The sequence below is a fragment of the Anabrus simplex genome, chromosome 1, assembly GCF_040414725.1.
Source record: "Anabrus simplex isolate iqAnaSimp1 chromosome 1, ASM4041472v1, whole genome shotgun sequence".
NCBI classification, from domain to species: domain Eukaryota; kingdom Metazoa; phylum Arthropoda; class Insecta; order Orthoptera; family Tettigoniidae; genus Anabrus; species Anabrus simplex.
Genome location: NC_090265.1, coordinates 1,281,168,541 through 1,281,195,461, shown reverse-complemented (window position 1 = coordinate 1,281,195,461; position 26,921 = coordinate 1,281,168,541). Strand labels below are relative to the sequence as shown.

The following is a 26,921-nucleotide window of genomic DNA, read 5'->3' as shown; positions in this document are numbered from 1 at the left end:
GTAATAATTGGTGTTGGATTCTCCCTTAAAATAAAATAATCACGTATTTTGTTTCAGAAAATGGATTGAAAAAGGGTAGAATCCTATAATGGGGATACTTATATCTCAAATATGAAGATGTTACAGACGTAAAAATTGGTATTTGGAATCTCCCTTAAAAGTAAACAAGATTTTTTTTGGAAAATCTACTTGGGGGGAGGGGAGAACTGAAAATGCTGGTAAACTTTTAAAATGAGTATAAGTAGTGTATTGAGCAGGCGTATATCTCAAAAAGATAACATGTTACAGACGTTAACATAGGTATTTGGAATCTCCTTAAAAAAATAAACACGTACTTTTTTCGGAAAGTTCACTTAATGGAAGGGGTGTAGGGTGAAAAGAAGTGAAGAAGATGAATTATTTTATGAGGACTGTTTCTCATACGTACAGTTCTTTGTCGCATGTTCAAGTGTTAGCTCTGCCTGTAGTCTGATCATCTTATCCCCAAAAGGCAATACCACAAACGTGATTTACAAAAATGTACTGGGGTAAATGAAACTCAGTTTTTCGGTGTGTTCTTATACTTTAGGGATATTCAGATAATGTCTTAGTGCAGTACGGAGGAACGATTACTTTTATCGAATTGCGGAATCCACGCGAATGAAGCCACGAGTAACACCCTCGCGCTAAAGATATGATGTACACAATTCCAACTGTCTTAGAATTGTCACCAGTCAGCCTAGCGACCCCCAAAACAAACCTATGTATTCGACATTTTCGATTACTTTTACATTTCACCCCCTCTCCCAGGGTATTGTTTTCAGATAGTAATTCATATGTGTAACAAGTTTGATTGAGGGTGGTGGTGGTGGTGGTGGTGGTGATTATGGTGATTATAATAATAGGAAGTACAACTAGGCAACCATCCTCTATATAACACTAATCAGAGAGAAAAATGGAAGGGATCCGACACTTCAAAAAATGAAGATATCGGTCAAAGAAAGACAAGGGCCACGAAGGGCGTGAAAATGAAAAACTCCCTAGCCCTCGCAAACCTAATAGCGTCGGGGTCGGCAAAGAACAAGAGTTGACCAGGAGAGGTTGGATAGGATAGATGAATGTGTGGAGCCTGGCAGAAGTAAGGTTTGGTTGAGAGCTGTGGTGGAACATATACATTCGTAACCTCGGTAATTTTGGAAATTTGCTTTTTCACCCCTTCTCACTCACCCCTCGTGCCAATGGGGCTGTACTTTTACTAAACGACATCCAGAGTATCACAGTTCATCTCAGCGACCCTAGAAACTATGGATATGTCACCCTTTCCCCACCCCCATTCCTAGGGGTGCAAGGGATGTTTTACTCACACAGTATTTTTCTCCATATAGCAAGTTATACGTGTATCAAGATGGTTGAAGTTGCTACAGTACATACATACGTGTGACTCTTTGGCTGTATGGTCATCGTTGAGGCCTTCAGTTCAGAGGGCCCCGGGTTCGATTCCCGGTCGGGTCGGGGAATTTAATCGCATCTTCCGTCTTGGGGACTGGGTATTTGTGTTTGTCTCAACACTTTCCTCATCATGTTCAGACAACATACTATACCACCAACCACGACAGAAACACGCAATAGTGATTGCATCCCTCCATATAGGATTGGCAGCGGGAAGGGAAAGACATCCGGCCGTAAAACAGGACCAAATACACATGTGAAATAAATTTCGCACCCGTGACCCCACACGCGTGGGAAAAACTGTAGTAGTAGAAGAAGGATATACATACAAAGACTTTTATATAATAATAGTACATAAGACTGTCTCCGACAATCGAATTTACTATTTATAAAGTGACTACAAATTTTAAATGGTCTATTAATGTCTTGATGTTTACGGATTTCCGTACTCTTGCGAAAGCTATATAAAAGCAAAGTCATCTCCGTACCGGCCATGGAGGTCCTTGGAGGGGTGGAAAGTAAAGGCTTCCATTATCTGCAACCTCGACACTTGATGGGGTAGAGAGGTTACCTCTACGCCCGGCCGCCTTTGCCCGCAGGGATTAACCTGGTACTCATGTATTTTTTTGGTTTTTTTATGTAGGTTGAGTGTACTTCAGTGCCATGTGGACCTCCGGAAGTGGAAATCTCGTTTCTTAAATTTTACGACTTATTTACGGGGATTCGAACCCACGTCCTTCCGGGTAAACTGAGTACGCCTTTACGGTCTCGGCTAGGCAACCCCTGCGAAAACTACACACAACTGTCCAAAATTAATCATCGTTAACAGCGCCATATGCCCCCAGTCCATAAGAGCACTGCGGAGAGGTTTGGAATTTAATCCAGGCTTTTGGTACGCATTCTAGTTATTAGGAATCGTATAATATCCCCTCCCTTACCCTGCCGGGCAACATTCTGATGGTAAAAGTACTTACAAAGAACGGGTCTCGAACCGGGTAGCCACGGTGTCACGCTATATGACGCGTTAACGATCATGGCCACCACGCGAGTTGCTCTATCGCATGCTTATCGATACATATAAACCCCAGAATGAAAATTAAAGATCATTCATTTCACTAAAAGTATTTTGCACTCGTCCGCCTCTGTGGTGTAGTGGTTAGTGTGATTAGCTGCTAGTCCCGGAGGCTCGAGTTTGATTCCCGGCTCTGCCACGAAATTTGAAATGTGGTACGAGGGCTGGAACGGGGTCCACTCAGCCTCGGGAGGTCAGCTGAGTAGAGGTTGGTTCGATTCCCACCTCAGCCATCCTGGAAGTGGTTTTCCGTGGTTTCCCACTTCTCATCCAAAGAAATTCCGGAATGGTACCTAACTTAAGGCTACGGCCGCTTCCTTCCCTCTTCCTTGTCTATCCCTTCCAATCTTCCCATCCCCCACCAAGGCCCCTGTTCAGCATAGCAGGTGAGGCCGCTTGGGCGAGGTACTGATCATCCTCCCCAGTTGTACCCCCCGACCCAGTGTCTAAAGCTCCAGGACACTGCCCTTGAGGCGGCAGAGGTGGGATCCCTCGCTGAGGCCGAGGAAAAACCAACACTGGAGGGAAAACAGATTAAGAAGAAGAAAGGAGAAGTATTTTTGCATATTTTGCACTCAGCAATTCAAGTATGATTGTCATCATTGCATTGTTCTTGTAACACATAACTGTTCAGTCTCTCAAACGTTCCCGTTTTCAAAACATGTCTGTGCAAGGCAACAGAAGTCAGGATGTACGTAGTTCGAACTCATGCCGATAGATATAGCTGTGTACATACGTCATCATGGTGAATATGTGACGATAACATCGCTGATAGAAACGTATTTTTCTTTAACAAAGTACAAAAATCATGGTCGTAAAAGGTTCATGGTATTCTTCTTGTAAAGAAAACATAAATATAACTGGTAGCAATTTCAGCAGTTGAAACCTTCTTGTATTCTCAGTACCGCTGTGAATATAGAATTTTTATAGATATATATTTGTAATACTTCAACACTCAAGTGGCCACGGCTGGTCCGTGGTCCAACATATCTGCATTCCGACCGGCCAACCGAGCAGAGGAGGGGTGGCCACGGCTCTACCGTGGCTCTATGCCTCTGCATTCGGGAGACGGGAAAGGACTGGACCTCACGGCTGGTCCCCACCTTCGGCTGTCTTGAGTATAGTTTTCCGTCGTTTTCTATTCTCCTGCACTAAGGCGAATGCCGGGACAGTTCCTAGCGTAGGCCACAGCCGCCAACCCCTTCATCTTCTCCGAGTATCTCCTTCACCGTAACAAATTTCTCAGCCTGAGAGACGGCGTTATCGTCCAAGAGGCCCGCCTCTCCCTTCATGAGAGGAATGAAGACACTTTAGTAGTAGTAGTAATAGTAGTATGACTTCAAATGTAAATTCACGCATTTTGTTCTTAACTCATGGTACCAATGTACCTTACACCGTGCCAAAAGCAAAGTCATATCCGTACAGACCATGAAGGCCGTTTGAGGGATGGAAGGTAAAGTATTCCATTATCCGTAACCTCGGCTCTTGGTGGGATACAGTTGTTTGCTTTACGCCCAGCCGCTTTTACACAAAGGAATGAAAATGGTATTAATTTTTTGTGTAGGCTGAGGGACATGTGCACCTCCGGGAGTGGAAATGTCGTTTCTAAAGAATTTTCGACTTCCTGACGGGAGAATCGAACTTAGATCCTTCCGGATGAATTGAGCACGCCTTTACCGCCTCTGAGGGGCATCCCCTCCATATGCCATGTACCTAGGTTATTTTAATCGCCATATTCAACAGCAACGATCCGTACTAATGATGTTCAATTATACATTGGCCGGCCCCGCGGTGTAGGGGTAGCGTGCCTGCCTCTTACTTGGAGGCCTCAGGTCAGGGATTTTTATCTGGATCTGAGGGCTGGTTCGAGGCTGAGGAGGCATCTGACGGTGAGATAGCGGCCCCGGGCTAGAAAGCCAAGAATAATGGCCAAGAGGATTCGTCGTGCTGACCACACGACAGCTCATAATCTGCAGGCCTCCTGGCTGAGCAGCAGTCGCTTGGTAGGCTATGGCCCTTCGGGGCTGTTGCGCCATGATTTTAATATTATACATTGTATTCGTAGCAGGCCGCGCCATACACCACTAACTAACGAGATCACTTCAACGGAGCTTTCTTTAGAAATCAATTATGTATCCATTGTTGTTGTATGTTTAGTCCTCAGTCCGAAGGTTGGTTGGATCCTCAACAGCTCCGCCATCAGCTGTCATAAATGGCCTAGGCATCACTGAGGAGGTGTACTAGGGAAATGAGGAGTGAGGTAGTTTACCGTTGCTTTCCTCACCGAGCCAGAAGTTGCTATTACATATCAGTATCTTCTTAATATCTTGACGATTTCCCTCACACATTCTGGAGACTTTCAAGAAAGTTTTATGTCCACGAAAATTATAGGTGATTTTGGTAAAACAGTTTTGAACTGTGTGAAAAAATAATGGACTTTTGTACGCATGCTTTTTATATCTATTTTTCGAACACTCCCCCGTCCCGAAGTTCTGTCCCTTTTGGAAATTTTCGATTTTTTAAGGTTTTTTTAGGGGTATAAGATAGTTTGATGCCAAGTTTCAAGTTTCTGGGATGCCTGGAAGGGCCTCATTAATTCATGTTTATTTTCATTTTTATACCTATATATAAATGCATCGCAACACTTCGACTCCCATTTGTTAGCATGTACAGTACAAGGGTTGATGGATCGCAGCACACCTCCTGTAATCTCGGGCCATCAGAAGTCCATTCTCCATTCACATCAGAGAAGTCAGCTGCTGAGCTAAGTTCTATCTATCTTAAATAGCGTACACGTGTACATCTTTATTATTCCGAGCTGTGTTTATCAACGTGTGAAACAAGCTAACATCCTTGACAGGAGTACAAAAGAGTTCTCAGAAATGTGGATGTAATGGCAGAGTGCCAAAGACGTGCGGGCGTCCTTTGTGATTGCTAGCTGACAGATTTCTTTTCACTAAACAGTTCGCTCTGACGACGAGGATACGTTTCATTATTTCACATTGTCTTTCAAACTTAGTCCTTTAATTTTTCTAGTCTTTGTGGTACTGGTGTTCATATGAAGTCGTGTGATGTACACGCGGAACAAAAACAAGTCTCACATTATACGTGGCTCTCGATATAGTCTTTGTAACCATGGAACCTCTAGTTTAACACTGAACCATGCTGAGTGTCTCAGACGGTTTTAGAGCCCAAATTGGCGGGTTCGACCCCGGAATTTAGTCCCACAGAAGTTCTTTCACGTGCCCGTAAATCTACCGACATGAGGCTGACGTATTTGATTACCTACAAATACCACCGAACTGAGTCAGGATCGAACCTTCCAAGTTGGGGTCAGAAGGCCAGCGCCGCAACCGTCTGCAATTCTTCGTATTATTATTATTACTATTATTATTATTATTATTATTATTATTATTATTATTATTATTATTATTATTATTATTATGTGCGTATGGACCCAGTGGATCACGCAAAACTCTAACGATTCTGTTTTCTGAGCTGCCAAACAGTTCTCATCCTTTCTCCATGGATCCTGTTTCGTTTTTCTGTCCACTTTGCTCCAGTCTTCTTTTTCACTTCGTTCTCTGGTTGCACTTTCCATCCATTAAATTTTTTCCTGAAGAGGTTTCTGTCTGCGGTGTCAGTTGAGTTCATATGGGCTTTTTCCAGATCTTTCTTCACTTCCAGTACCCATGGAATATTTTTTAGATGTTCTATGTAGGTGAGAATCTTGTGTGTCAGTCTACTTGTCTGCGAACGTGCCCATAAAATTTCAGACGTCTTTTGCGGATGTCTGCTGCAATGTTGGAATGCTCTTCTGTCACTTTGCGTGACCTCGGTCTATATCCATCTTCTGTTTTTCGGGGGCCGAGAATTTTCCTCAGGATTCTTCTTTCTTCTTTTAAAATGTTTTCTAGGTCACCTTTCCCATTTAGTGTAAGTGTCTCACTGGCATATAAGACTTCGGGCTTGATTACTGTATTATAGTGTCTGATCTTTGCATGGCGGGACAAGCACTTTTTATTGTATATGTTGTGAACCCTACCGCAGGCTTTCCGAAATTTTTGTAGGCGAATTTTCTGGGCAGCCTTCTCGCCTCCCGTTGGTTCAAGTATTTCTCCCAAGTACTTGAAGTGTGGTGCGCGGTTGATTTGCCCATATGTCGTGTTCAAATTTTGGATGTCAAGTTTTGAGCAGAAGAACTTGGTCTTTTCAAAGGAAATTTGTAGGCCCACCTTTCCAGCACATTCACTAAGGGTTTCAATTTGTTTAACGGCTGTGACTACATCATCTGTCAGTATAGCAAAGTCATCTGCAAAAGCGAGGCATGATATCTCAATACCGTCTTTGGGTCGTCCTAGTCGTATGGGGCGCCAGTATCCCATGTCTTTCAATGCCTTCTCCCACTCGCAGATGACTTTGTCTAGGACAAAGTTGAAAATAAGCGGAGATAAGCCGTCACCTTGTCGGACGCCAGTTTTATTATTATTAATGTCTGTGCTGGCAAAAACTAGGTGTTAAAGTTCACTGTGACTCCTGGCATTAGCTAGAATACATGTTTTACTTTCATTGAGCCTGGCTTAGTCTCTCCTTCAATTTGACGAAATTAAACTGACTGAGGTATCAGCGATACCAGTAATTTAATTTCTTATCCAGCCAGTACCTGAGAATTTAGCTCATTGGGTCGCTTGGTGTACGCATGTCAGTGGGCTTGGCAGACTAATATGTGATGAAAACTTCCGGCTCGGTGAGGAAAGCAACGGTTAACTACGTCACTCCTCATTTCCCAATTATTCATTGACTCCTGACCTACAGTACCTACGACAGCTGATGATAGAAATGTGAAGTTCCAACCAGTTTTCAAGCTGACTGCACAACATGCATATTATTAGTATTAATATTATTATTATTATTAAGACCACACTAATTTCGTATTAAATGTATTATGTTATACAGCGTATCTAAGCGCTGAATATGGTACACTGATATTAGGTACAGTGTTAAAATGGCACAGCATAAACTATAATTGTGTCAGAAACCTCTTCTTGGAAAGGAATTTTCTGTGGAAACTCAGCATGATCTCTATAGCAATTCTCTTAACCAACACGTTGAACTGTGTGTGTCTTGGTATGTCAGTTACCAGGGCAATTCCAAGAATGTGAAAGATCCCCTGAATTGATCGAAGACTGTTGACCGTCATTTGAATTCAGTTCCATACATTTGTGTGGTGTGTAACTTTCGACCTGTATTATTATTACAAAGAATGAAACCCTACAACCTGTTTTCCAGTCAGTGACCGGGTCAGGGATGTAATGAATGAATCATATATAGACTATTATTACGATGGGGTCGCCACTTCCAAAGTGATATATTAATGAATAAAAGATGCTACGAAATGAGAATGGAGAGTGTTGCTGGAATGAAAGATGACAGGGAAAAACCGGAGTACCCGCAGAAAACCTGTCCCGCCTCCGCTTTGCCCAGCACAAATCTCACATGGAGTGACCGGGATTTGAACCACGGTATCCAGGGGTGAGAGGCCGACGCGCTGCTGTCTGAGCCACGGAAGCTCCTATTACAAAGAATATAATACAAAATTTGTTGTTGTGAAAATTCAATGTTCATCGAAATATTAATGATTAGGTAAACATAAATACGCTCGAATTATTTTAAAATAAGCAAGCTTGTAGCTTTACGTGACTGTTGATATCGTGATTATAGCAACGGGACTTCTTATTTTACATTGGATGCAAACACCAAGGACGGGACGTTTCATTTCCAAAATGCTTCATGCATTTGAAAAATGACCACTGTGGTCGGAAGGCAACGAAAACATCACGTAATAAAATTATTCAACAGTTTCATTGTATTTCATCATCTCAGCAATTTAAAATATTTACTTGAAGGTACTGCCTCTCTTCTGACGATGATGAAGACCATGAACACATTTTAGCGGGGTAATAAAATTTGACTTCTCTGAAATTAGATAGTCTTGACGGAGAATGAGACTTCCTGCATTAAAGTGCCGAACTGGTTTTAACTCTGTGGAGAAATACTGACAAAAAAGAAAAGAAAAAAAAGAATAAAGTCACCATCAGAATGTTGGTCGGCAGGGTAGGAGAGGCGGTGGTATACAATTTCTAATCACTAGATTGCTTGCCAAAAGCTTGGGTTCAGTTCAGTTCCCAACCTCTCCACATGGAGTGAAGGCAAATGGCACTGTCGATGGTGATTTGTCCGTTGAGCAGACCCACTTAATGTTTTTGGATAGGAGTAGGGTAAGTCCTGGCACTGGTTTCAACCTCTTCCTTCCTACTAGCATATAGTATCACGTCATTCATTTCCTCTCCTTTTATCAGGTTGACGTCAGGGAAGGGCATCCGATCGTAAACTATCGCTACGAAGATTCATCTCGCTTCATACCCGATCCCTTAGAGCAGGGACTTTCAAACGCCAAAAATCTTACGCGTGCAAACTGGGGGGACAGAGTTCCTGTGCACAGTGCATCGGTCCCACTCGGCTCGGCTCGGCTCGGCTCGAACCAACGCTTCGTCTGTGGGCTGCTCGGTTAAGCTCGGCTCAACTCGGCTCGGATTTGGAGCGCTACGGAGTAAGTGAGGAAGAGGGAGACAGGCAGAGCGAGCGAGACAGCGCTATTGCTCTAAATCGAGGAGTGGGGGTCTGCACTCTGGTCAACCAAGCGAAATCGTCGTTTGCACCGTGCACAGGTGCATGCACTCTGAGAGGCCCTGCCTCAGAGAAACAGGACAAGGATTGGAAACACAAAGTTGGTACTAAACATGACATGCTGTACTTTCATGTCTTTTACTCCTTACTTATAAATAAGATATCCTGAAACCACCCAACTTTCACTTCCGGGCAGCAAATTCGTCTGAAAACAAACCAATGTAAAGATAGTCCGAACGCCTGGCAAACTTTTGTATATTATATGGTGTGTAAAAGGAGAAGCCAAAATCTGTTACGTAACGCTTTATATCGGGGTTTACCGGACGGGTTGGCTGTGCGGTTAGGGCCGCGCAGCTGTGAGCTTGCATCCGGGAGATAGTGCGTTTGAACCCCACTGTCAGTAGCCCTGAAAATGGTTTTCCGTGGTTTCCCATTTTCACACCTAGCAAATGCTGCGGCTGTACCTTAATTAAGGCCACGGCCGTTTCTTTCCGACTCCTAGCCCTTTCCTATCTCATCGTCGCCATAAGACCAATCTGTGTTGGTGCGACGTAAAGCAAATTGTAAGAAATATATATATTTATCGGGATTATTTTAAATTTTACTTGGTGTCATTTATTTCCAATTTTACCCAAGCTGAATGTATTCTGGTTCGAATTTCAAATTCCTATATTTTAAGTTCGTAAACTAAAAATATAATGGATGTCGTAAATGTTAATTTCATTTCCCCCAGACTTTTGAATAGCTTTGTATCTTTTAGTGCTTTGGAATTTGCCCTGTAAGAAATCCCAGGTCAATTAGGAAAGATAATTTACTAAGGAACTAAGAAAGCCTTACGCAGGCCGACATACCACGCTCGGCAACAAATGGACCGAAGTGTCGGCTATAGCCTTACGTCATTGCTATGTTCCCGTAACCATGGTACCTGAGATGGGCGTACTATGTTGCGCACTATTTCGGAAACAATTTTGGAAATAATGTATTTTCAGAGCTATATTTTAAAATAGAGCTTACTTAGACATCTGATAGGTACATCTGAGAATGTGCAAAATTTCACAAAATTTTGGCCCAGAGGTTTAGACGTGTTGTCGTTTCGGAATGTAGAAAGGCAGACAGACAGAGGGACGTCCTTACGCTTTTTTTTTTTTTTTTTTTTTTTGCAATTTGCTTTACGTCGCACCGACACAGATATGTCTTATGGCGACGATGGGATAGAAAAGGCCTATATAATGGAACGGAACTGACCGAGTAATTTTACCCAGATGTGAAAGAAGTGAAAAAATAAGATGGGAATTAAAACTCTGTCGCTACAGTTACGATTTAGTGTTTAAGTTTACATGCCTACGCAATTGACGCGTGAATTGCTCACCTACTTGCTGTGCATAATGCCACTTTTATTTTTTGATCATGTCAGTTTAGGCCTTCGTTACGTAAAAATGTCCTAAAACTGTGCTCCACATGACAACTTTTCGCTATATCCGAGTATGTGTTAGTCATACCTATCTATCCCCGAATTGCTTCCTGCGGTGTTTCCTTTCACCATACTGACACATTTACTCGGTCCATTCCGGCCACCCTGTATAGTAATTGTATTTTTTTTTTTTTTTTTTTTTTTTTTTTACTTTTGCATCGTTATGCTCGACTAAGGAGAGTGTTTAAACTCATTTACCCTATATTCTTGCTTTCTTCTTCTCCCAACATCTCTTCAGTCTTTCACTAAGTTATTTCCTGCGTTGCTCTGTTCAGGTATTAATGGTTCTGGTGTTGGTTTTGTCTGCAAATTGATGAATATTGATTAGTATTGCGAATTTACACCTATCCTACGTAATTTCCTCGGTGATGTTGATGGCATGGAGGTCTGTTTCACTAAATCAGTTGTTCTTGGTTTTTAATGAAAGCAAAAGTTTGAAAATTATTTTAGTCATTCCATCCTCGCTCATTCTGAGAATATGCTCATAGAAATTTCTCGCCGTGACAATAAATTTCCTGAGATTTCCTTTCCATCCAGATTCCATCTTTACAAATTGGGCCGAACATTTTACGTAGAATTTCATTGTCTTGCTTTTCTACGTTTCCGATTAATCATTTACACCAATGATTCATTTTCCGATGCATAAAATAATAATAATAATAATAATAATAATAATAATAATAATAATAATAATTCGCAATTTTTTTGGAAATAATGTATTTTCAGGGCTATTTTTTTTAATAGAGCTTAGTTAGACGTCTGATAGGTCTCTCTGAGAATGTGCAAAATTTCACAAATTTCGGCCCAGAGGTTTAGACGTATTTGTCGTTTCGGAAAATAGAAAGGCAGACAGACAGAGGGACGTCATTACATTACTATATAATGGAACGGAACTGACCGAACAAACCATTCTGGCCACTCTGTATAGTTATTGTACTTTTTTACTTTTCATCGTTATGACCGACGTATTATTATTATTATTATTATTATTATTATTATTATTATTATTATTATTATTATTATTATTATTATTATTATTATTATTGCTGAGTTTTCGTGAAAGGAGGTGCGGGCGGGAATGGTCTATATACGAGAGTTAGTTAACACAGGGGTACCTAGTACCCATCCTACTGGGCCTTCGTGGAAAACTGGCCCAAACTCAAAAATGCATGGAGGCGTACACTTGCGCTCCTTGATAACCAAGTTAAAAACCCTACTTGGGCTTGCGGCCCAGTGGTGCAGACGCTAATCCCACACTACTGAGGTGACTAGAAGAAAAGTTAATTAATGATTTACAGGAGAAAACAGTTACAAAATCGTAGTCACCTCAAGATAAATGAAGGGGAATTCGAGAGGGTAACGCACTCTCTATCCCCGATTTACATTTTAAGTCTCTAGGACTTACATGAAGTTTTACAAGAGAAGTAAGAGAGTTTACATTTTTAGAAAATTGACGGTTACATAGTTAAAGGTTGGAACCTTCCCCTCGGGTCAGTTTGTGGAGATAACTACTTAGATGGAAAAACTGTTGGCCATTACCTTGGCTGATGTTCTGCCTGCCGAAGAATGAGACCTCCGCCTCCTGCCTTAAGACACACACTCAGTAATTCGACGATCTATAAGACAAGGTAACTTGAGAAAGCCGCAGCTTTTATACCCGAGGGGAAGCTTCGAGATGGCTCTGGACTAAATCCGGACACACCCTCTCATTTTATTGGATAATCAAAAGTTACAAGAAACGTTTGATTGGCTGAAAAATAAATGCAGAAATTTTGCCATTGGCCAGACTCATAAGCTGGCGGGATGAGAAGGAAGTGTTGCAAACCTTGAATTATCAAAAATAATTAAAGTCCATTCAGTTGAGAAAACCTCTAAACACAACATTTCTTTAGATTTCTAGTTATTTCACTTTGCACCAGAGTGCATGACCTCAGTTCTTTCATAGAGACATCTATGGACATACGTTCAAATTTCTAGAACCCAGTGATACAACAAAACAACGAAATATAGTCAGTTTAGGAAACTTTAAAATAATAGATTCCTCTGTTATTTAGTAGTGACATCTTCTGATCAATATCCCAACTTCATGCATAAGCTGTTTCAAGATTTGTTCGATAGATAGCGTTCCTTACGGCGCTTCTTTTAAATGCGCGGTGTTGAGGTGTATCTCCCGGTACATTTATTATTATTATTATTATTATTATTATTATTATTATTATTATTATTATTATTATTATTATTATTATATTAGACTATTATTATTTACCCGCTGTGAAAATGGAGAAACCACGCAAAACCATCTTCAGGGCTGCCAACAGTGGGGTTCGAAGACACTATCTCCCGGATGCAAGCTCACAGCTGCGTGCCCCTAACCGCACGGCCAACTCGTCCTTTTTATTATTATTATTATTATTATTATTATTATTATTATTATTCAGAGTAATGGAAGTAATAGTGATATAATAAAATGGTACATTTTGACTTTTCTGACATGCTGTTTCAGAAAGATGCTTCTTTAAGTGAAATGTATGCGTTTGAAGCCCCATGTTACTTGAAAAACTTTCTCATTCAGGTAATCTCAAAGGTCTCATTGTTTTGTCACTTCGAGTTGAAAAAGAAATTCCGTGATATAAAATATTACGCAAGTTTAACAGGTCGCAGGCAGTATGCGAGAGTGCTTTATGATCATATAAACCAGATGGTTGAAAGTTTAATGCGCTCTTGTAATTAATAGATAGCCCGTATACACATTACTCAGTGTTGTATTTTTATCTTAAAGGATGAGGAGGATTATTTAAGTTGCTATATATTCTCTTTAGATTTTAAATGTTCTTGAACTTCTACTTAGTTCAGCTACATGGATAATTATTTCGTTATCTTATTTGTGGGGTTGGAAACTCGTTCAAGTGGTTGACGTTTCTTAAGAATACTTAAATTCCAGAGGACTGTGGCAGTTAGTAACTTCCTCACCGAATCACATGACCTGATTTAATGTTATTCTAATACTAATAACTGATACCGAAAATATTTTCTCAAAATAAATATGACCCCGGATCGGAACCTTGATATCAGACGAAATTTTTAAGAATTATTTAGAAATATGTTTGATCCCAAACAACTCAAAAACAATAATTTAAACAATTGGAGGGAAACACGTTACCACCAACCGTGTGCGAGTAATTACCCGATTCCTATAAGTTGAAATTTTATCAATAATGCTGCGAATAATGTCATTCTTATTATTTTGTAGTAAAACTTACCGTTCTATTCACGTAGTGAACTAAATGTTGGTAAACTTACGCTTGTTTCAATGACAGACAGTTAATTCGAACTTTAGGCCTCTACCTTCATCTTATACAATAATACACCGCAAAGCAGTATGTTCTTGATAATACATCACCTATCTTCTCGTCATTAGTACTGATCCATTCATTTCGTTATGATCTGCTGTATTATTATTTTCTATAAACTTTATTCCCCTTTCTGTGTAACAGAAGGTTGTCCACGGGTTGATCATCTGAATTACAATATGTTTAGAGATAAATGGTTTGTTTTCCATTGAGCTTAAATGTTGTCTAGTTTGTTAATATCGATTCTTGAAATAACCTTGCATTGAATTTATTTTCGTATCACGTACAGTCGTATTAATATGATTCATGCGATGCAGAAAAAAAGCTTACAATAAATTTAGTTTAAACAATAAAATTATAGTAAATTAAAACACACATTCAAAGTAATGGAGCAATTACGCGTAAAAACACCAGGCTAAAAACATTATAACCGAGCTCGATAGCTGCAGTCGCTGAAGTGCGGCCAGTATCCAGTATTCGGGAGATCGTGGGTTCGAACCCCACTGTCGGCAGCCCTGAAAATGGTTTTCCGTGGTTTCCCGTTTTCACACCAGGCAAATGCTGGGGCTGTACCTTAATTAAGGCCACGGCCGCTTCCTTCCCACCCCTAGCCCTTCCCTGCCCCATCGTCGCCATAAGACCTATCTGTGTCGGTGCGACGTAAAGCAACTTGCAAAAAAAAAATATATATATATATATAATAATTTGGTCATGCTGAAACGATATTAAAATAACAATAAACTATAAAAATTTCATAACATTTTATTTGTAGACTGCATCGTTCATTTTGTCTCCGCTAGTTATATAAATGAGTTAGTGTGAATACTATGAGAACCTTTCATACCGTATAGACACAGTTTATTAAACGAAAGGTTTCTTACGCCTGATTTTTTTTACAGAAATTCAAATCCCGTCTTGAGTATTTCTGATACAATCCTTTGTGTGTTTTTATGACAACTAATTTTAGCTGGCATGACTCGAATTTACAGTATTGTCCACTGAGATTCAACTTGGACGGATTATATGGGACATTGTTGCTGGAGAATAGTTAACCCTTCTTCGGTTGCGATTAATATATAAAAGGGGGGACTCATTGTGTGTTCCACAAACTCACACGAACACTAAAATTTCAAGAGCGGGAAAGGAATTAATATAAATAGGTAACGGAGAAGGTTATGTCATGAAGGATTAAACCAGATTTTAGAATGTAAAATAAAGGCAGGAATTATATAAGTCCGGGAAGGACATAACAGCAATTAAAGCTGTGAAAAGAATTTAGCGCTTGCTTCGAAATGGGCCCCTAATGTTAATTACACAACTTACTTGTCCATGGCTATAATGTTCCAGATGTAGTCATTCACATGAGCCGCACTGATGGAAGTTCCAAAACAAATGTTAAGTTCAGTGTAGATAAGTACCATAACGTATTCACTTAAACACTTGTCTGACGCTATAATAAACCACCGAGCAGTCATAATTATTTCCGTGGAATGAAATACTAGTATTTATTAAATCCAATTTAAATATGCCAGGGATGTACCAATATGTGATAATATGAATATGGTAAGAAAACTGGTAGTCCGACTCGTTTGGTCGAATGGTCAGTGTACTGGCCTTCAGTTCGGAGGGCCCCGGGTTCGATTCCCGGCCTGGTCGGGGATTTTAGTCACTTCAGATTAAGTCTTCTGCCTCGGGCACTGGGTATTTGTGTCCGTCCCAACACTCTCCTCTTCATATTCAGACATCATACCACACAGCCAGCCACCACAGAAACACGCAATAGTGATTACATCCCTCGATATAGGGTTGGCGTCAGGAAGGGCATCCGGCCTTAAAACAGAGCCAAATCCATATGTGCGACGCACTTCGCACCGCCACCCCACCGGTGCGGGAAAAGCGGTAGGAAAAGAAGGAGAAGAAGAAGAAGAAGAAGAAGAAGAAGAAGATTGTTGTTCGTGAATGGCTTCATGCTGTGCAGTAGGCCTGCATTAAACGCTGTATGTGTAATATTTTAATTAAATGCATTCAGTCATTAAATCTTGTCCAAATAAAGTTGCCTCAAAAATCGCTCTCATGAACAGTTGTTGTCAGCTATAAGTTTACTTTTAAAATACGCAGAGTATTAAAATATTTGTTTACCATTTTCACCACGACAGTAATATTAAAGTAAATTAAATTAGTATTAATGCAATTAATATTAATGTAAATTAAGGCCCCAATATTTACTTTGAGATATGAAGGTTTACACAGGAAAGGATACGGTGAATGACTGCCTAAATCTAGTATATGGTATGTTATCTAAACGAAATATGTGTAGAGATAAATAGTCTTGCATCCAGCTGAGATATTGTTTATTTTAAGAATTCTTCAAACAATCTTGCATTGGAAAATGTATTTTCATACATCGTATAGTCAGGGAAATGTTTATAATACGTCGCAAAAAAAATACTGAAATATCATTTATGTATGTATGTTTAGTCCTCAGCCCGAAGGCTGGTTGGATCCTCAACAGCTCCGCCGTCAGCTGTCATAGATGGCCTAGGCATCACTGAAGAGGCGTACTAGGGAAATGAGGAGTGAGGTAGTTTCCCGTTGCTTTCCTCACCGAGCCAAAAGTTGCTATTACATATCAGTCTGCCAAGCCCACTGAAATGCATGCACCAACTGACCCTAATAGCAACATTTTCACACCATTCATAGCAAGGACTGGCTGCTTAAGGAATGGCATTCCTAGCATCACTCATACCTCAGTCACTTTCATTTTGTCAAAGCCAAGGATAAAGCTGAGACAGATCAATGAAAGTAACAATATTGCTCTAGCCCATACCAGAAGACATAGTGCACTGTAAACACTACGTCCTGCCAGCAGAGGCATTATATTATTTATAAGTATCACTAATAGAGGTAGCATCCTAAATGACTTTCTTATACCACTACAATTAGCTATCAACCGATATAACTAAATACGTTTTACTTAAAATTGACACTGAATGTTGATATTTGTTGTTTGATCATTCTATGTACTTGTTATACCACCCATTACTGTTCTGGCGGCCTTTCAAAATTCTATTTTAAATCTAATGAGCAATGTCTAAAGGGTTCGCTGTTTTAACATTATAACCCATGAAAAAGTATTTTATAGCCCATTTTAATGAGCACGGCTATAAAGCAATCCATTTTGATTTTCTTGCCATATTTCTGATATAAGATAGAGCTTATTTTGTACCTCGGCGCGACATTTGCATGAGCGATAGCAATCTCTAATTTCGCATCAAGCTCGACGAAGGCAATGGCCCATGTTTTATGTTGTTAAAGGTCTTTGTGTAATGAGGAAGTGCTTCCTCAAGTATATTCTTTTAATTACAGCTCCAACGTTATACTCCCGTCCTCTAAGTAATTGTATCCTTTCACAGATTTCTGCAAACCGCTTGAACTACAGGAATAAATTATCGGAAGAAAGAAACGGTGGTCGTCTGAAATGATCACAATTTACTATCAATATTTGAATATGATTGATAGGCAACCTAGAAGAATATTTTTTATTGCTTTTCGTCATCTAAAGGAGTGTATGGAGAAAGTAGAGGGGGTTATTCTGGGAAACTAATACAAGATTATACCTTACAACTGCTACACCAAATCATGTTACACACTAGCTGTGAAATAGTTGATATACTTTTATCTTGTTTTCTCAACAAATTTTTATTTAAAAAGGAGGTTCTTTCAACTGTTAAAAAAAGTTTTTTTGCCATTCGTGTGCGATAAAGTAACTTCTCATTTCGTGGCATACTCCATTACATCACTGCCTTCACAAAGTACCAACAGAACGAATTATTTCCGGTTCATATAAAAAGACAAGGTAATGTATTATAACGTGACAAATGTTGTATTGCTATAAGAGGAAGGAAGGAAGGAAGGAAGGAAGGAAGGAAGGAAGGATTATAATACAGGTTATTTTGAAGAAAAAAATGGAATATTACACTTCAGTAAATTAAGAGATGATCTGCCTATCCGAGACTCTGGAGACGTGCTTTTGTTCATCCGAAAAAATTTAGAAACGAGGCTTCACTTCTGACGAGACATTTGCTCCAGGGGCTCAATCAGCCTACACCAGAATGAGTAACAGGTTAAAATCTGGGAACGAAGGCGGCCAGATGTAGAACCACTACATAACCACTGCCTTACATAGTGCCAAAGTTTTGGATTGTGGAAGCCTTTACCTTCCAGTCCTCCGAGGGCTTTGATCGTCTGAAGAAATATAGTTTTAGCTTCTTAAATTGTGGGTATACATTTCATTAAACGTGTGCATTGCTATAAATTCCAAACGAAATAGTTGAATATGAATATCTCTGCTAACCAAAGGGTAAATTACTAAAGTAATGCTTCACTCTGGGCAGCTGTCATTGATATTTCAATGGAATAAATAAAACTTTTCCCAGATACTGGAGGAAACCATACCCCTTATTTCAAATGATTTTCTAAATGTGGCAGTTTCAATAACAACTGTGTGATAAAGGAATAATTCTAACTATGCATGGATGGCACATAAGTTTCTAAAGCAAGCTTCTTAAAGATAAGGCACAATTTTAATCAGGAACTTGTAAATTTTAGTGGGATGAAAATTTGGAAATGTCATTATTTACGATTCCTTCATTCGGATTCCCCTTATGCAAAAACAAAACAAACCCCATGACGCTACAACCCTGACAGGCCTTGACCTACCAAGCAATCGCTGCTCAGCCTGAAGGCCTGCAGATTACGAGTTGACACATTCTCAGTGCGGCGAATTCTCTCGGGCGTTGTTCTTCGCTTTCTAAACCGGAGCCGCCATATCACCGTCAGATAGCTGTTCAGTTGTAATCGCATAGGCTGAATGGACTTCTAACCAACCCACAGGTCCAGGTAAAAGTCCTTGACCTGGCCGAGAAACGAATCCGGAGCCTTTGTGTGAGATGTAGGCACGCTACTCCTGGATCGTAGGGCCAGCTTCCCTCTAAGCAAACCTCTAAAATTGTTTATACCGAATACAACTGTTACGTTCTTCAGTCTGACCGGAAACTAATTGTGAGTAATAATCTATAATTACATGCAAAAAGGAAATACTGTACATGGTGACAGTATTAGACTTGAAAAAGAAACAACTTAATGAAAATTCAAATGTAGTACTGTCCGCCTCTGTGATGTAGTGGTTAGTGTGATTATCTGCCATCCGCGGAGGCCCGGGTTCGATTCCCGGCTCTGTCACGAAATTTGAAAAGTGGTACGAGGGCTGGAACGGGGTTTACTCAGCCTCGGGAGGTCAACTGAGTAGAGATGAGTTCGATTCTCACCTCAGCCATCCTGGAAGTGGTTTTCCGTGGTTTCCCACTTCTCCTCCAGGCAAATGCCAGGATGGCACCTTACTTAAGGCCACGGCCGCTTCCTTCCCCCTTCCTTGTCTATCCCTTCCAATCTTCCCATCCCTCCGAAGGCCCCTGTTCAGCATAGCAGATGAGGCCGCCTGGGCGAGGTACTGGTCATCCTCCCCAGTTGTCTGATGCTCCAGGACACTGCTCTTGACGCGGTAGATCCGGGATCCCTCGCTGAGTCCGAGGGAAGAACCAGCCCTGGAGGGTAAGCAGATTAAGAAAGAAAGAATTGTAGTACTGTTACTATATGTTTTCATGTAGTTTATAGATTTATAATTCAAGATTAGTTTCGGCAGATTGAAGAACCTAACAGTTATAAATTAAGTGGAAACTGAAAAGAGATGACTTCAGATATTACAAAATGATACTGAATACTTGTAAGTGAGAGATTCACGATGAGGTGTATGGTTCATTTACAGCATGTCTTATGTACAGGGTCTTTATTTATGCTTGGCAAGAACTTTCTCGCTCGACCTTGGCCGCCAGTGACGGTTTAGTTGCCGGATACCGCGCGTACGTATGTACGGCAGAATATGGCGCTCAAAATCATTATCATGCATTTTATTCACCATTTTTACAGTTTATGCTGAAAATGTTCCCCATGCGCTGCCAAACATAATCGGCATCTCCTTATGAAGTTTTCGGTTACTCTATCAAGTTCTTCAGCACTGATGGATGCAATTGCAGCTCTTATATTGTCTTTAAGTTCATCTAGCGTGTGAGGGTTGTTCCCATAAACTACATTTTGTAGCATTCCCCACAAATAAAAATCACATGGGCTACGAGGGGCCCACAGATTTTTACTTATGATCCTCGTACCAAACACGCTTCAGTAAGGAGATAACGACCTTTACGTCTATTTTTACTGTTTACTGAACCTGTAGTTTTAATCTCTTGGCCAGGTGCTTTATTGTCCGATTGATAGGTATGGGTCTCCCTGGAAATTTCGCTCGAAATTTTGGCTTTCCTAGCGCACGATTTTCTGCACTTAATGTAAGTATTGTGCAGATATACACGTTCACGTAACGAATATTTCACATACATTACAGCACTATACATAGTCATAATAAAACACTATACAATTCGACATACAGTACGCAGTAGCTTCATTGAACACTCTACTATCTCGGAGCTCAGCTCTCAGCGGCTAGAGGAAGTGCCGGAAACCTTGCCAAGCATAAATGAAGACCCTGTATATCGTTCTTGCAGAATCGCTTTATAAAGATGAGTGAGAGGGAGGTATTCTTGATTGCAGTCACAAGGAAGTTTATACGAGTATGTTCAATTCTTTCGTCTTAGATAATAAATCAATAATGTATTGACACTTTTCCTCCAAAACCTTGTCTAAACATTTTAACGTGGAAGGTCTCAGATCGGTCGACACAGAGAGAAAGGATCGATACTACCCATGTACCCCTACTTGTCCACTTAATCTGCAACAAATTCAGCATCACTTTTTTAACATTTTTGTTTACGTCACACAGGCACAGATAGGTCTTATGGCGGCGATGTAATAGGAAAGGGCTAGGAGTGGGAAGGAAACGACCGTGGTCTTAATTAAGATATAGCTCCAGAATTTGTCTGGTGTGAAAATGGGAAACGACGGAAAACCGTCTTCAAGACAGTGACCGACAGTGGGGTCTGAGTCCACTATCTCCCGGATGCAAGCTTACAGCTGCGCGCCCCTAACCGCACGGCCAACTTGCCCGGTGAGATTGAGAATCAACAAAGATATCATTCATATCGTTCCTATGACAGCACCTTAAGAATCCATCAGGCCATGTTAACACACCCAGTACGCCGCAAATTACAAGTTTACTTTTTGTTCATAACTGATTATTACTTTAATATTTTATTGTAGTATTTTGTATCCTTGTCGTCGCATGAAATAAATAGTGTATTATTATTATTATTATTATTATTATTATTATTATTATTATTATTATTATTATTATTATTCTTTACCTGTTTATCCTCCAGGGTCGGTTTTTCCGTCGGATTCAGCGAGGGATCCCACCTCTACTGCCTCAAGTGCAGTGTCTCGGAGCTTCAGACTCTGGGTCGGGGAATACAGCTGGAGAGGATGACAAGTACCACGCCCAGGCGGCCTCACCTTTTATGCTGAGCAGGGGCCTTGCGGGGGGATGGGAAGATTGGAAGAGATAGACAAGGAAGAGGGAAAGAAGTGGCCGTGGCCTTAAGTTAGGTACCATCCCGGCATTTGCCTGGAGGAGAAGTGGGAAACCACGGAAAACCACTTCCAGGACGGCTGAGGTCGGAATCGAACCCACCTCTACTCAGTTGACCTCCCGAGGCTGAGTGGACCCTGTTCCAGCCCTCGTACCACTTTTTGAAATTTCGTGGCAGAGCCGGGAATTGAATCCGGGCCTCCGTGGGTGACAGCTAACACACTAACCACTACACCACAGAGGCGGAAATAGTATATTCTGTTTTATTTTAAATACACTTTTACCTTTTTTGACCATTAATATATCTTTCTCTCCTGGGTTGTATGTTTTGTATATGCCCTATGGGACTGTTGCGCCATGCGCTTCGGTTTGGTTTAGTTTTAAAATGCATCAGTATATATAAACTAACATCTCCTGACTGACTGACTGACTGACTGACTGACTGACTGATTCATCATCGCCGAGCCAAAACTACTGGACAGAACAAATTTAAATTTTGGGGATATAGATATTACTGTCGTAATTTTTTAACTAGTTACCACGCTGGATATTTCGTATTATTTTCAACTTTAGGCTAGTGAAATAACAAAGGTACTAAAATTATTCACTTCCCAATGCTGATGAGAATCGATGATAATATCGCATTGAAAATAACTATATTGTAATACCTGAGATATTAAAAAGCAGAAAATATTCCCTTTGAATATTCCTGAAAGCTCTCATTTAATTAGGTAGAGCGATGTGTTATTCGACCAAATCTACATGAATCGGCAGGCAGGAGAAACATGAAGCTCACCTCTACTCGTCTTTCACTTTCAACTCTCATACGTAGCCAGTTTAAACATTTTTCACTCTACCATTGTCCCCAGTTAAAGAGTGGAATATTACAAAAGATTCATCTGAAAATTATGTATATGTCAGTGACAGCTTTCATTTTAATGATTATAGAACACGAACCAGTGTTTTTAATTGTACCTTTTGAGTGGGAATTATTTCAAGAGATACAAGCGCAAATGGATTCAGATATCACATTTGCATTAATCTGTTCGAAGTATTGGTTTTGTATGTGCAGTAGAGGCAGAGTTGAGAAATCTTCATGAAAAATCTACACTTCCAGTGATATTTTAATCGGAAATGTTCGCATATCTGGTTTGCGTAAGTTCTGTAAGTTGATGCAATGCCACAGAGTAAAGGTTTAAAATTCGGTTCGATATGACAACCGAACATTTAGATGAAAATGTGCAGTAATATAGTGTGAGTAGTTTTCAACTACTCAGGCTTCATGTTTGATACCAGCTGCATTACATTTATTGTATGGAAAAGGTAATGTGATACGCGTTAATTTTTTACCCGTTGTCTGATTTAAATCTGATTTCATTGTTTCAAAATCAGAGGCAAAATGTATTTCGACTGATGACTGACTGATTCATCATCGCCAAGTCAAAACCACTGGACAGAACGAACTGAAATTTTGGGGATACATTTATATTAGAGTGTAGGTGTAGAATTAACGTTGCCGAAGGAACTTGTCATTAAATTATTATGTGATGATTTAAAGGTAATCATAATGATAATTTTATAGTGCATTAATATTAAATAAACAGGATAAAATCATCTGTAGCAATATAACAAGAGCTCGACAATTGATCGAGAGAGGATCTAGAACTCGAACTACCGAGCTGGATAGCTGCAGTCGCTTAAGTGGGGCCAGTATCCAGTATTCGGGAGATAGTGGGTTCGAACCCCACTGTCGGCAGCCCTGAAGATGGTTTTATGTGGTTTATGTGGGGCTGTACATTAATTAAGTCCACGGACGCTTTCTTCCCATTCCTAGCCCTTCCCAGTCCCATCGTCGCCATAAGACCTATCTGTGTCGGTGCGACGTAAAGCAAGTTGCAAAAAAAAAAAAAAAAAAAAAAAAAGAACTCGAACTGTAATTATTTTGACTATTTAGCGAATAACTACAAAATTAAATAAGTAATGATAATAAAAATGCATATACCGGCCCCGCGGTGTAGGGATAGCGTGCCTGCCTTTTACTCGGAGGCCCCGGGTTCGATTCCCGTTCAGGTTAGGGATTTTACCTGCATCTGAGGGCTGATTCGAGGTCCACTCAACCTGTCTGGTTGCAATTGAGGAGCTATCTGACGGTGGAATGTCGGCCCCGGTCTAGAAAGCCTAGAATAACGGCCGAGAAGATGCGCCGTGCTGACCACACGACACCTCGTAATCTGCAGGCCTTCGGACTGAGCAGCAGTCGCTTTCTAGGCCACAGCCCTATGGCGCTGTTGTGCCATTGGGTTCGGTTTGGTTTGGTTTAAAAATGCATCAGTACATATAAACTGACATGTCCTGACTGACTGACTGACTGACTGACTGACTGACTGACTGACTGACTGACTGACTGACTGAATGAATGAATGAATGAATGAATGAATGATTCATCATCGCCGAGTCAAAACTACTGGACAGAACGAACTGAAACTTTGGGGATATATTTATATTAGAATGCAGGTTCTCACTAATGGAGGATTTTTGGATATTCCGTCATTAACGGGGTGAAAAGGGGGGTGAATTGTTTATATGAGCACATCTATATCTCAAAATTTTAAAAGTTTACAAACATAAAAATTTGTATTAGGGAATCGCCTTTAAAAATAAAGAAATACGCATTTTTTTTGGAAAATCTCCTTAAGGAGAGTGAAAAAGGGAAAAGGGGGGTTTATTACCTTTTATGAGGATATCTACAAAACTGAAGATGTTACAGTCGTGATAATTGATGTTTGTAAACTTCTTTATAGATAAAGAAATACATTATTTTGTTTCCGAAAAAATCACCTAAGGGGGAGGGTGAAAGGAAGTGAATGAAATTGAATTCTTTATATGGCGATACTTATAACTCAAAAACTGAATGTTGCAGACGTGAAAATTGGTATTTAGAAACTATATTAACAATAAAGAAACACATGGCAACGGAATCAACTTAAGGGGGGTCGAAGGTAAAAAACGTGTTGAATTCTCTATATGAGAATACTTATATCTCAAAAACTGATGATGTTATAGACACGAACATTTGTATTTGGAATCTTCTTTCAAAGTAAAGAAACACGTATTCCTTTGTTTTCGGAAAATTCATTTAAGGGAGGGGTGATTGAATATAAAACTTAGTTTTTTCTTTTTATGAGGGTACCTATATCTCAAAAACTAAAGATGTTACAGATATGGAAATTGTTGTTTGGAGTATCCTTTAAAAATAAAGAAACACGTAATCTTTTGTTTTCCCGAAAATTACTAAACGGGGTGCAAGACTTGAAAAATTATTTGAATTATTTGTATGAGGATACTTATATCTAAAAGAAAGTAAAGATGTTACAGACATGAAAATTGGTATTTTTAATCTCCTTTAAAATTTTAAAAAAACCTTTTTTCTTTTTCGGAAAATTGACTGAAGTGGGAGGGGGTGAAAATAAGTAAAGGAGTTGAATTATGTTTATTAATGCTACATATAATAAACTAAACATGTTACAGACGTAAAAGTTGGTATTTTGAATCTCCTTTAAAAATAAAGAAACACGTATTTATTGCTTTCGGAAAGTCCACTTAGGTGGGTGGGTTTTGGGGAAGGACATATAAAGGGGTTGAACTCTTTTTATGGGGATACTAATGTCTCCAAAACTGAAGAAGTTACAGTCGTGGAAATATGTATTTGGAATCTCTCAAAAAAAAGAAACATGCTTTTTGTTTGTTTTCGACTTGAAAGAAGACTGTTTCTCACATGTGCAGTTCTATGTCGCATGGTGTTCTTATCCCCAAAAGGTAATACCACAAACATGGCTTAAAAAGAGTTTCTGAAATCAATGAAGTCGATTTTTCGGTTAGTTTTTATACTTTACTGATTTTCAGATAATGTCTTAGTACAGTACTGAGGAGCGATTACTTTCAACGAATTAGGAAATCCACGCGAGCTAAGCCGCGGGTATCTGCTAGTATATATATATAAAGCAAATAAAGTACACATGTACTCATCGACTGTACATGGAACAAAACTTTCATCAAGAAAACATACTTCTTCATCGCATTTTAACTCCTTGGGCCGCAGTTTCTTTATATGTCGGCTGTCAGCTTCACCAGAATAACAGAGTAGATTGTGTGGTCTGTGGTTAGATGTATTATTCAAGATGTTTCAGTGCGCTATTTGATGAATGTATATAAAAACACATGCACATCGGTTCGATAACGTGAAAGTGGTAACGAGAAGACTATAAAATTGTGGTGATAGACAACTGTTGATCCATCGAATTTCCTGATATTCTTAGACAGGATAGGTCATTGGAGCAATAAGCTAGCCAATTTCATTAAAATATCTTCCACATCTAGTTACGGGTCGTGTACAGTAGTTGTAAGCTTACGTTCCTGAGAGATTTACTTCCATGAGCGCAGAAGTACACACATCTTATAGTAGATTTACTAGTCCAGAATTTGACTTTAGACGCCGAAATATAGGGATTAAATTATCTTGTACAGTTTGGTTAAGGTATGTTAAATACCATTCTAATAAAAAGACGTAGCTTCTGACAAAATTTACAGCTTACAAAGGTTGGGGCTCGAACCCAGTAGTTACATTTGCAAACAAATGGGTCTTAAATATATTCGAGGCCCTTAATATATTTTTCCGCACTTACCTATTTTATTCAAATTCCAAAGCTACACCGTAACTGAGGCTACCGCTGCTTTCGAAGTTCTAAATCTTTCCGATCCGACCGTAACTGAAAACCTAACAGTTTCTTCAGCTATAAAAATTAGAGAAGTTTCAAACACTTGTTTAAATAATAAAAATCATCATAAATATCAGTAAAACGAATGATAATAATAATACCTTTTCCGTTGATAATAGAGGAGAAGAAGCGTGAGGGGTGGATGGACGAAAAAGAAGCAAAATTTTAAGTTCAAGTAAATGTGTTAAAATTTGAGAAATTTTTAATTTTCTTTCTTTTCACATAAAAATCAATTTAACCAACAATCAGCAAAGATAAAACGCTCAGGCAGCAACAAGTAGAGCCCTAGGCTCAGAGAAATTACAAATTCAGAAACTTAAACCCTTGAGGTGAGGTCGTCGGCTCTTCACCAAGGTGAGCTGTAAAGCTCAGATCACTTACAAGAATTATCTCAATAGTTCAGAGAGATTTACTTCCATGAGCACAGAAGCAGACACATCTTATAGTAGATTCACTAGTCCAGAGTTTGACTGCAGATGCCGAAATATAGGAATTAGTGCCACTAATGGAAGAAATAGAGGTTTTGAAAGAAGAATCATAAAGA

At 39.8% G+C, this 26,921-nt stretch overlaps 1 protein-coding gene across 1 annotated transcript in view; it reads left to right on the top strand.

The window, feature by feature from the left end:
* LOC136858704 (uncharacterized) overlaps positions 1-26,921 on the top strand; it is a 776,037-nt gene that overhangs the window by 515,869 nt on the left and 233,247 nt on the right. The gene's annotated exons all lie outside the window — the stretch shown is intronic.